This window comes from Nipponia nippon, unplaced genomic scaffold (genome assembly GCF_047370975.1).
Source record: "Nipponia nippon isolate SJK-2023a ecotype South Korea unplaced genomic scaffold, ASM4737097v1 scaffold_1, whole genome shotgun sequence".
NCBI lineage: Eukaryota > Metazoa > Chordata > Aves > Pelecaniformes > Threskiornithidae > Nipponia > Nipponia nippon.
Genome location: NW_028262290.1, coordinates 133,559,926 through 133,568,902, shown reverse-complemented (window position 1 = coordinate 133,568,902; position 8,977 = coordinate 133,559,926).

Genomic DNA, 8,977 nt, shown 5'->3' with positions numbered 1-8,977 from the left:
TGTATATTGAACTTAGGCATAGTTTATTTCTAGGGCAAGTAGTTAATTGAGTATGCTGAATTATTCTGAGTGACAGCATTACTGTATTAATGTCTTTCATACATTTGTCTATATTCACAAAATGACTGAGGCTAGAAATCTCTCCACTAGAAGTCAGCCACTAACATTGCTGCTAGCATACAACAAAATCAATTTTAAATCAATTTCTAGTAACTCCGGTAAATGACACTGGACCACCCTTATTTTTGAGATAAGGTAGCTGCTGAATGTGTTTAGAAAACATGTCACTTGTGAAATGCCTGAGATCAGCTGATATAAAGAAATTCTGGAGCAGGTTGCAGTAATGTTGGAAATATTGTCAAAACAAGTCTGCAACCATAATTATGTGTTTGTGTTGTAATGATGGACTGCTCATCCTAAGGAATGTCATTGCAAGTGGGAACATTACACAGATCGCCAGGTTCAACAGCCATGATCATGTAAGCATGAGCCATTCTTGTTTTATTTATGAGCTGAAAATTCATCCTAAGGTTTTCCATTGTCAAGTGGCTACCACAAGTGTTACAACATGTTTGCCAACATGGTCTTGAAGATATACCTCTGAGGCGTTATTGTTGCCAGAAGGATGCCGCAAAATCTTCAGCTCTTCTTAAATACGGATTCCAGCGCTTCTGGCTTACATTCATAAACAACAATGACTCAAGTTGAGCTCAGGCTCTGATTGAAGCCTGCTATTACAAAACTGTGTGTTAGCAGTCATATTCTTGGATATTCCCACAATCATCTGTCAATCAAAAGCCTGTTACGGAAGAAGTGGTGATGCAAACACAAAAAATATTCACTTAGAAAAAGCCTACTTCTGGCTAGCCTAGGAATGAAAGGCTACATTTGGTTTTCTTTGATTTCTGAAGAGCTTCTGAATTTGGGCTTCCTTTTCTTGCACTTGTTTTGAATGAATGTTCCCATTGTTCCACTACAGACAACTGATACGTATTTTTCAGGAGGAGAAGTACGAGGTGTTCCAGTTTTATCTCTTAAGCTTTGGTGAATTAAAGTTGGTATCACCTCTGCATGGACAGATAAGATCAAGAGCCTGTCTTGTCTTGGAGGAAGTTTTGAAAGGCTCAAAGAGAAGTAACGAACACAGGTTCCTCTTCTCTCTGCAGCTCTCTCTCTCTGAGAAATCTGCTTACCCTTCCCAAATTTTTCCCCAGCAGGCCAAGAAGTATTCTTACAAAGTCACATGCTCTATCCCCTAATGTGGTCTATAGCTTAATCCTTAACCTGCTCTACCCCAAGGCAATTCTGGACTTCTCAGACCTGTACCTATGTAGGTGGGTTACAAGTGTCAGTTCAAATGATAACTGGACAGAAATTTAGCTGATCAGACTTTCTGGCTAAAACCAGAAAATTAACCCAAACTGCAGACTTTAGTCTCTCCTCAATCCTGGCAGATCAAAACTTAGTTCCTTATTTCTTTCCAGTGCTAGTCTCAAAACCGATCTGGCAGCTCCCTATGAAGCAAGATACCTCACTGATCCATGTGTAAGTCCAAACCAAGCCTTCACATCAGCTCAGTACATTCCTGCCAGCTTTAGCTGTGAACATAATATATGTAAGGTCAAGAGCAGCCGGCATAACTATAATTTAATTCCAAACCCTAGGCCTGAATTACCCAGCCAAACCTGAGTTTAGTGACCATACTGGCAGGCATTAGTCCATTTGAGTTAGGTTTCAGTCATAGGTTAGGTTACCACCAATACTAGGACTGAGCAGGTGGGGTTATGGACTCAGCGAGTTTGTGGAGGAGTCATACTGCCAGGTTTAGCAACTGTTGGAAGAGAAACAGGTTTTAAATTAGCACTGGAGATGGCAGGGGAGATGGGGTTAGGGAGGGAGATTATTAACTTTTGGTCTAGTCTTGTCAGAAGTTACTTGGTTAGACTTGCCTACAGCCCTTGAGCTAAGGGATGTGGCCACAGTCAAGACCAAGGTCAAAGTTCCAGGTCAAGGAAAGAGGCACCGATGGCAAAAGGTTGATAATGGTGCTGGCAGGGGGAAGTTGCTTTGGTTTGGGTCTGGAGCTTGGAAGCAACTCTACGCTGGACTAAGGTGAAGGCCTGTGACTTATGATAGACTGTTGTTACAGGTCCTTGACCTTGAAATAATTAATTAGTTTTGAGTTTGGTTCAGATTTCGTTCTTAAGCTAGATTTGTGGGACCCACCTTTCCAGTTTAATGCACAGAGTTGTGCAAAATGGCCAAGATTGGAGTAAGGATCATGTTTTCATTGGTAATGTCCAATGGCTAAGGCTGGGTCTGGAACACGACGATGGACTGGATTTCTGCCTGATGACCTTAGGACCCTCTGTCTAGGTTTAGATCTGACACTGGCCGAGGTTACTTTGCTGAGGATAAGGCTAAGGTTAGGGTTAAGTTTCAGGCAAATGAGAGGAGGTTGCAGTGATACAGTATGAGCGTTAGATTTGGGATTTAACAGAGCATCAGCTTAACTCTGCTTCACTACCTTCAATAAGAACAAAGTTAGTTCATTACTGAGCGCTTTTGTAAATCCCGCCCTTAACATATTCTGACAAGACAGTTCACATACAGTCAGCAATTTTCCTGTGTCATTATAGATACTGTCATTTTTTAGACTAGATTCTCAAGACTGAATAGCATGATAATTACGCCACAATTTGGAGATTTCAATAGGAAGAGATCCGTATAAGAACCTTGTATCTTTCTATTAAATTTTATCTTTAACTTTCTACTTTGTCACTGAATCCTTCATTCTTATCTCTCTCTCCGTAACAGCGTCTAGCTGTCTGAAATTCGTTTATGCTTTCCAACATATTCAATAAGTTTATTGTTCTTTGAATGAAATGTTTCTGCTCCAAGCCTTCCTTGACTCCTAACTTATATTAAGCTTCTGCCCTTAGTTTTTGAACTGTTCTTTAAGAATGGTAGTATTCTGCTTCTCCATGCCAGTTTCAGTCAATTATTCCCTGTGTGTATGTATGGTGAGCTTGTGATCCATATTAAAATATTTTTATTGTTTCTCTAATATGCACTGAAATACTAATTTTAACAGTTCTGGAACATATCTGTACAATATGGTTGCTTTTACTTTATTCTTACATACACAAATCCCATTGAGCTCGAAGTGAAAATCAAAGTTAACTCTTAAATTTTCTTGTATGTAAATTTTGAGATCTCTAAGCATATCTGGTATGATTTAGAGCAACAGAACTAACAAAGTTTCTTGTACATATTGTACATAGTGTTAAGCATGTCTTACATGCTACACTTAATGAAGTAGCCTTCCGGAAAGAATGCAACAATTAATGATTGGAAAAAGCACCTTAAAATTCCATGGAAGAAAAGGTGCTGTAGGCTCAAAAGATACTAACATGATTGTTTTTGTATTATAAACAACAGCCATCTATAAAGTTACATGAGGAATTCTCTGTCTTTCCATTCTGGTCTGAACATGCAAGCTCATTCTTTGGATCACATTGTCTTTAACTGATGACACAGTGTTGAGTTTCTCCTTTATTCCAAAATATTGATCAGGACATCAATAAACTTTCTCAAGTTCTTGTGTACATTCCTCACCTTCGACTACCTTAAATCCAAAACTTTGTCATTAGTCTTATCAGCATTATAGTGTTTACCTTACCTCCTCTCTTACCCAAGTTTGCTTTTATTGAGCTTGCTAAAAACATGCGCAGTAGGGAGGAATTGCATTAAGTGAAATGGAAGACAGCAGGGTTGGTTCAAAAGCTACAAGTACTTTGGGGAGAGGACCTTTATTAAATCTTGTTGGTGTTTCTGAATTATGTATAAAATGTCACTGCCATGTCTCACTGAAAATGTATACTGAAATTACTTATGCCATATGGCATGCTGCCTTTTCATACAATGTATAACAAGGTTTAGAGAAATGAAGGTATGTATAAATCTTTACAGAAATGTCTAGTGTCAACCTCCCCTCCATTGAATTCAATGGGAGTTTTGTCTTTACGGACAGATCTGAGAGCTTTGGGGAAATACTTCACTCCTCGAACTCTAAGAATGATTTAGTTCAGTTTTTGACTAGAAAAATATTCAGAATTAATTTGCTCCATTGCACTTCTTAAACTTTAAAGGCCTTTTTTTTTTTTTTTTTTGGTAAAACCAGGATGAGTTCTGACAAATTATAATTTCCTTTCTGGGAGCAAACAATCAAACCACTGTAGAGTTGAGCTGGGAACACAGAGTCCAGCACAGACAAAATGCTGTTGCTGCTGATGTTTGCTTTGAAGTTTTTATTACTAATATTGGCAGGAGTGTTTGTAGGTCCTTTATATCAGGAACTCTGAAATCAGAATCTAACAGCTTCATTAGAGCTCACTTCTTACTTAAAATTAAGGCAAAGGAGCCATAAATGTGGTCAATAAGAAGGCACTTTGAATCATGTAAAACTGAGTCCCTTGACAGTCAAATTCCAGTTGTGGGGAGGATGCCTGTTTCTAAGGATGAATCCTGGGATACCCAGTTTCTTGTGAGTGTTTCCTTCTCCTGTACTCCAGAGAAATCTTTGCAAAGTGCCCTTTACCTGGTTCTCTGCTTAAAAAATCCTTTGAATATTGATGCTATAAATAAATGTGAGACAGAATACATGAAAATAGTTTGGTTTTAGGGCAAAACCATTTGGGGAACTGGGATCACATAGGCAGCTGGCATTCCTTTTCACTTTATAAGGCAATGTGTTTTGTTTAATGATACTGCTTAGTTAGTTCCTCAGGAATCATGTGGTGGGATAAAAGGGTGACATTTGTGATATTTGGTGTTGTGGAATGCAACCAAAAATATTTCCAAATTTTAGTTAGATCCTGTCAGTAGCTGTCCCTAAACATTCTTTTCTGGGACTATAGCTGGAGAACTGGCACCAAGTCAAGAACATAGACTGCGAGGTTGTACTATACAGCTAACTGAGCATTGAAACTCTGGTTCTTGTGAATACTTGGTGCTCATAACATTTGGCCATAAAATCTTATTTCTTAGCAAGAAAAAAACAAAACAAAACACCCTTCAGTTTGGAAGTTTCCTGGCTTTTTATGAAACTGCAATAGGCTTATTTGCTTCTCATTATATACCTGATATGTTTTTACTAATAACATGTATTTTGCACGAATAGTTAAGAAAAATAATTTAGTGGCTTAGTGGGAATAAAATGGTAATAAAGGAAAAGCAAATGGAGAAACTGCTTGCTGGTGGAACACCCCACTATTATTAATTGTTAACCATGTGATCTGGCAACCTTTTGATTTACCAGCACCGTCCACTCCCTTGTAAATTCTGGCTGGCTTTCCCATACATTATTATGTGGATTCCTTACAACCACTTCCCTTTCTGATTTTCCAGAGACAGAGTATAAAGTTTCCCCAAATGCCAATAAAATGTGAAATCCTATCCCACTCTTTAGGTTTGCTTTGTGTAGTCATCTTCTAAAATAAGAACCAGCAAAAGTTTTAAACATCGTTCTTTTCTATTTTTACCTTCATTTAATAGTTACTATTCTTCATAAACATCACAGTTTTTGTTTCAACATCTGTATGTTTTGGGTTTTTTAAACTGTTGGCTCTAATATTAAGAAAAATTGTAAGTATTTCCTTGCTTCTTCTAAAAAAAAAAAAAAAAAGACTTACATGAATGAGTATGTTCCACTTCCTCATCTTGATTTTGCTTACAGTTATACTGTGCCATATAACACAGATGTCTATAGGTGAAGGAAGTTTGAGTAAAACATGTTAAGTAAACCACATTTAGCATGTCATTTTATAGGTAAAAATAACCCTAAAGCAATGTACAAATATTTGGCCTTAGAAGTTCTATGTTTTTCTGCTTGCAATGTCCTCTACTTTTCAAATGCATAGTAAAAATGCAAACACTGTTGTTGACTGAAGCAATGAAAACATGGGCTATTTTTTGAACCATTTTGTTGACAAGTAGGTGTGGGGGAGGAGAGAAAGCCTGAGTGTGGGTGGGTGGTTTGCAGCAGACTTCATCATCTGTAATTTATTCTTTGGGAGGAAAGGCTTTTGCAGGACACTGGCATGTAAGAGCCTGAACACACTTACACAACATTACATCATTCCCATTAAATTATTTCATTTTCTTGGAAGGCTACTCAGGTTAGTACTCGGACTCATGGAGCTGGAAGAATAAAAACATTCATGAATCTCTAGAAGCTGCGGCAGCAGCAAAAGGTCATGTCTCATGAGGGCTGGCAGAGGGAAACCAATGAGACTGCAACAGAGATAAGTTTAGCTCTAATTAACAGGTGTTAAGGTAAGAAATGAAAAACACCTCATCATCTTTTATGGGCCAGTGGTTCCATACCTGCCTAGAGCGAGATTCTTCCTGCCTCCCTGGGATGTGATCGGGACATTACTTGAGCTTGGGATTGTGCCAAACGCTGCTCAGTTCTAGAAGGACCATGCCTATGTCCTCAGAGGTGGTGCAACCAAGCTATCATAGCCTCTTAGGACCAGTAGATAGGTAGGTAATCACTAAATTAAATTTAAAAAGAGAAGGATATTCTCCAGATACTTATGTGTCTTTATACATCAAAATAGATGTATACATATATGTATTTTGCAAAACATGAAATTATTTCTTAAAGATATTCTTATCTGAAAAACATCAGAGGCTACATTTCAGCCACATTTGAAGATTTATGCAGCACAAAAGTAGTCTGCTAATGCTCCCAGTACTTTCTGAACCTCTTAACTCAGTCAAGTAGTAACTCTTGCAATTGCTACCATCCTCATGGTAAGCAACACAAATTCCCACTTGCTTCCATTACTCTTGCTGCCTATTACTCTTGTCTCAGGCACTTAGCCATTGTGCATTATTTCTCTTTCTCTAAAACTGCAACAACAACCAGTTGGCAGCTTTTGGGGCCAGAAGTTGTCAGCTGGTCGATCTGTTTGTCTGGTTACATGACAGAGCACACAGAGTTTCAGCTGCTTTGCTGTTTGCTCCTCAACCTTTGATCAGAGCTGGATTCTTATCTTCTAATTTTGTCCCTTAAAATCTTGGCAGCTAGTCTAAATTAGTCATCTAAGCTTCTCTGAGAGTTGGTAGAGAGTAATAAGCACCTCCTGAGAACAATTTGTCCCATTTTAAGAAAGGTGTTTGAAGACAGGTGGGATAAATCCCCATTCATATGTCTCTACCTACCCCCAAGGATTATAGGGGGGAGCTGAAAGACCATCTGATTTGACAGCTGACTTTTAGGTGGCTAAAATGAGGTGTGACCCATTCCAAGCTGGTTCAACAACAAGGGCATGATGGGAGGTAAAAAAAAAAAAATTGGTACATGTCATGGGGGAAGAGTTTTTGGGAATGTGCCAGTGGGACAGAATTTAACATAACCCAGTATAAGGGAAGCAACAGTCAAACTGAGGAGAGTTAGCTGGTGTGCAGCCAGCTCTGCTCCTGCATTACACAGGGGAGATCATAAATATCTGTGATCATCCCCCAGGTCTCTGGAAACTCAAGAAAATTAGGATTAGGGTGGTCAGAGAAGTCACCCTGATGATTTCAGAGGGGTTTGGACAGCTTAGAAAGTTATTTTTCAGCTAGTGCAGCCACTTCAAATTTGGCTGGCCTGCAAAGAATTTATGTTCACTGCTTTCCAGATGGGAGGACCAGGAAAGAGGGACTTACTGCTGACTGGCTGGCATTTTCAGTGTGACCTGGGCATCGGGAAATCTGGAAGGCAGACTTTCTTTGTTGGCTGGCTGGCTGGTAGCTTCACACTTTGCTCTGGGCCTGGAAATAGAGAAGTCAGTGACAAGTTCAGTGTGGCCCTTGGGGACATTACAAAACCTCCGTTCATTGGGAGCTGCAGTTAAGAATTGTCCAGTGAGTCATGGCTGCACTGTGTTAATGGGCAGAACCTGACTCTGGGCAAGCGCTTTCTGCTTTTTTACTCCTTTCAGTTTAGTTTAGTTTCTTCTGCCGTTTTCCATCACTATGTATGCAGAGCTGGATAAGTGCCTGCCTGTCTGTGCAAAGATTTTATTTGGTTCTGCAGTATGGGCCTTGGGGTTTAAGTAGTCTCAAAATCAGAAAAGAAAGCTTAGAGCAGGTGCAACAAGTAGAACTTTTCACACTTCAACATATCTTGACCCAGCCTTACACTAATGATGACCCCTTTTTGAACAGTGGTCCACAAAGTAGCGGAATCAGAAATGAGCAACTTCTGACGTAGCTGATATTATGTTCACTGCATGCATTTGCATGGAACTAAAATTTCAGTGTAGTTGTTCATGAATTTAATTTTGGCTATGGCTTGCTATGTTAAAAATCTCATTTAAGATTGGATAAAACCGCTTTCTTTTTATTATAGTCACAGATGGCTTTATTTTAATATGCAAGCATCTTTAATTTCCTAGAGGAATATTTGCAGTTAGAAATGAGATACGCTTTAGTAAAACTATAAATACCAAGTGAATATCAGAGGCTGAGCAATCTTCTGACACCAGTAAGACCCTTACATGCATGCAAGCAGTTGTAGGACACTCAGACAACATGACAATCAAACTTACAGTAAGCCCTCTATTGGGGTTGGTCATAAGCAAATAATCCCTCTACAGACTGAACAACAACTTGGCTGATTTGAGTAAAAAAAATTGCCTCTCTTCCTGAAAAAGAATCCATGCTGCATGAAGATGAAGAATGTTTATTGATTGTGTTCACACTTCAGTCAGGATTTCCTAAACAAGTGGCAATAAAAAGAAATTACATGTAACTTCCTCACTATTTATATTTATCTCATTTTGTTAACTCTTAATCAAATTATCTAAACACACCTTCTTCTTACATACTCTCCTAAGCATCCGCAATGGGTTCCTGTCAGAAACAGGGCACCAGACTAGACATGGCTTGGGGATAAGCTAATACAGAAGTCCTATGCCCTGGT